The sequence below is a fragment of the Silene latifolia genome, chromosome 9 (genome assembly GCF_048544455.1).
Source record: "Silene latifolia isolate original U9 population chromosome 9, ASM4854445v1, whole genome shotgun sequence".
Classification (NCBI taxonomy): Eukaryota; Viridiplantae; Streptophyta; class Magnoliopsida; order Caryophyllales; family Caryophyllaceae; genus Silene; species Silene latifolia.
Window position 1 is genome coordinate 136,000,190 of NC_133534.1, and position 3,247 is coordinate 136,003,436.

The 3,247-nt window shown below is 35.0% G+C and overlaps 1 long non-coding RNA gene across 3 annotated transcripts; it reads right to left on the reverse strand.

Moving 5' to 3' along the window:
- Positions 1-349: 349 nt before the first annotated feature.
- LOC141600096 (uncharacterized) lies at positions 350-2,919 on the reverse strand. 3 transcript variants are annotated; one of them, XR_012524136.1, is made up of 4 exons: positions 2,530-2,919; positions 1,265-1,736; positions 995-1,073; positions 350-781 (listed from the first exon to the last, which is right to left on the reverse strand). It is a non-coding gene; the product is annotated as an uncharacterized LOC141600096 (long non-coding RNA). The 3 variants fall into 3 exon arrangements; XR_012524135.1 differs by having other exon boundaries at positions 350-793; XR_012524137.1 differs by lacking the exon at positions 2,530-2,919 and adding an exon at positions 2,225-2,516 and having other exon boundaries at positions 350-793.
- Positions 2,920-3,247: the final 328 nt, after the last annotated feature.

Genomic DNA, 3,247 nt, shown 5'->3' on the forward strand with positions numbered 1-3,247 from the left:
TGGAAAGCAATGACTATGGTATTCAATGTCTATCTATATACTATGTGGTACCAGAGAAACAATACAAGACTTGATGCTCGGTTACGAGGCCCGAATATGTAGCAAAACAGTTGAGGATATTGCAGGAAGAAGAGGACGCAGCAAAGCAGGCCCTGGTTTGTGTCACAGCACCAATGGTTGGCTTAGTTGCTTTGATTAGCAATGAGAATATGTTTGAGTAGGTTTGGTTGCTGTTTGGTTTTTTTTGAGCTCTACGGGGTTTGAACCCCTAATCTTGTATATGGACGTTTGGTTTTTTATGATATAAATATATACTCACATTTCAGCTAAAAAAAAAAAAAACATTCTCTTTTGTAAACAGTAAAAAATTCCAGTAATAATAAAATTACACCATTCATACAAAATTCAATTCCACTATAGACTAAAAAACATAAACCAGCCCCAAAACTAAATACAAACTAAGGAAAACCAAAACAATCTTTTAATAGGAAAACATTGCCCCTAGAACTAACCTCGTTGGTATCTAATCAACTTAGAACATATTCATAATCTAATTGGATACATGCCATAACTTGCAATTGCACAGCAACCTTCCTTAATCTGCAAATTGCATAGTAGCATTTAATAATCTTCTTATTGCATTGCACCTCATCTTGTATTCTCCTTCACCAATCAGAGCAGCAAAACTCCAAGGCGCCTAACAGCCACGCTCATAGGAATCGTTTTTGTTTAGGAATGTTCCTTTGAACTTCGAATACACTAGAGCTTCAGTTCATGCCTACTGCTCCAGTCCCTCAACAATGATAAAAATAAGCTTATCAGCAAAACAAGCTCTTTTAAAGACTAAATTAGGCCAGCCACCTAATAACCAAGACATAAAACCAACAATTATAGTTCCATTATTAACCCATGAGTACATGTTAACATTCTAAAGGTAGACAATATATATTGTAGCTGCTTAAACAATGTCTCCATACCACTACTCAGTACTCACCTATAAAAACATGATACTTTCATTCCTTTCGTAGCAGGTATTTCACATATGTGCTAGTTTCGTGACCACCGTTGTCATCCTACAGAGAAAGAGCAAGAAAAAGATAGATAAATACGGTACCAAATTGTACACTACATTACTTATCTATAATCTATAGCATCTATGATGTATTGGCCTATTCAAAAATTCTTGCAATGCATCTTGCAAGTTATGGAACTAAGCAGAAGAAGACTTGATATCTAGTGACAATCAAAATAAAGACAAACTTACTCTAAGTTACTCGAGGAAACCAAGAGCATAGTGTTTCCTTGTTCATATAATCTGTAGCATTTATGATGCATCTTGCAAGTTATGAATCCACTGAAATTTAATTACTCAAGGGAACTGATTATATTAGAGAAAACAAATATAAAGGGGATCCAGGCATGAAACATATAATCGTATTTAATGAAAGGCTTACCTTCTACGAATACCTCACCTTGTTAACAAGACACATTGCAAGACTAAAAATGTTAGCTCCAAGATAACTCAAAAGTCTTACTACTTCTATCCTGCCATATCATAAAGACACATTATACGTCTCAAATAGAAAATCTATGCTCTTCATATGACAAGAACGTCTTAAAGCTAAATAAAGTGCTAAATGTCTGAATGGAACTGTTTGAAAACTATTTGAATGACAAGCTCTCTTAAAAGAGACGACCACAAAATCTTTATTGCTCCTCCTTAAGTCCTTAAGAACCTGCAACATGAACCAACAAAAGTTCACATACTGACAGTCACTTATCATCTCATCCACATTTTGAAGCTAAAATTGTACTCGTATGAATTATACAAAAGAAAACTTCACAATTCACAACTAACTACCAAATTCACATTGTTCTAGTTCATTCTGGGCGCTAGATTTTTCCGTTAGTCAAATTTCGACCTCTTTGAAAACTGTGTCATCCAAGTGTCCTTGGTCTCTCTTAATCCTTAAGGGCCTCAGGTTGAATTGTGGAGGACATTATTCATCACAACAGAACATAAAACGCAAGTCGGATAACAACAAAATCTCGAAATCCAACTCAACACATGACATTATTGAAAAAAGGCCATCAATATTGGTGATGAAGTCGGATAATAGATAAGACAACATAACAACAATGAACATACAACATTACAAAAATCGTTCAAACTAATAAAAATCGTTAATTGGAAAGAATCCAACGAAGAAAAGACCTAGCATACCCAAATCAGACATGTAATAGTCAAAACCTTGCCTTCAAAAATTAAGAAAGCAAAACCCCCAATTTTCTGGAAAAAAAAACTAGACAATTGTGAAATTGATGAGAAATAGAACAAAAAACAATAACAATTGTTGGTCTGATACGTATTATGCATAAAGTTTTGATCTTTGTCTAGCCTAGTTATAATAAAACAACAAATTCGAATAAAAACCTAATTATAAAAAAGAAAAACACGAGTATTCTTTTGCTTATTCAAATTTCACAATAAGAAATACAAAGATGAATACATATAAGAGTATATCATGCCTAAAAGTGTGAGGGAGATCTAAATTTTGCTTAGGCTTCGTAAATGTGGAAGGAGGAAGAGGTTGCTCCTTTCTTTCTTCAATTCAAGAGTTTACAAATGAAAGGCGTATTAGTTTGGCGGTGAATATTTTGGAGTACCGCCTTTTCTATTTGAGATTTGTACAGCGCTTATCTGGTGTGCTTTGTAAAAGCGCCTTTTTATGGGTTTTAATTCACTTGAGTTGGCAATTTTTGTATAAGCGTCGTAAGGGAAGCGCCTGTAGATATCATTTTTGTAGTAGTGAGGAAAGAGAAAGGGATTACAATCGTGCGAATCCGGCGTAAAGAACACAAAATCCGAGCAAAACAATCCCAAGAACAAGGTTACAGTGAAGAAGAATGTTTAACGCAGTAAAGTTTGATAAAAGCTAAGTAGTCAATAAAATCTGGTGCTAATGACCTAAGTAAAGCGTGCTTAAATAAGAGAGTAAATAAGTTTTGCGAAATAAAACACTCACGGGCTAAATAAAAGCCCATAACAGCGAAAACCACTGGATCGAGTGGAATAAAACCACTCGATCGAGCAAAACCTCAGCATAATCTACTCGATCGAGTAGATAGTTACTCGATCGAGTAACTCATCTTTCAGCAACTTCAGGATCGAGTAGAAAACTACTCGATCGACCAACCATGGACGTAAAAATCACTCGATCGAGTGGTAAAACTGCTCGATCGAGTC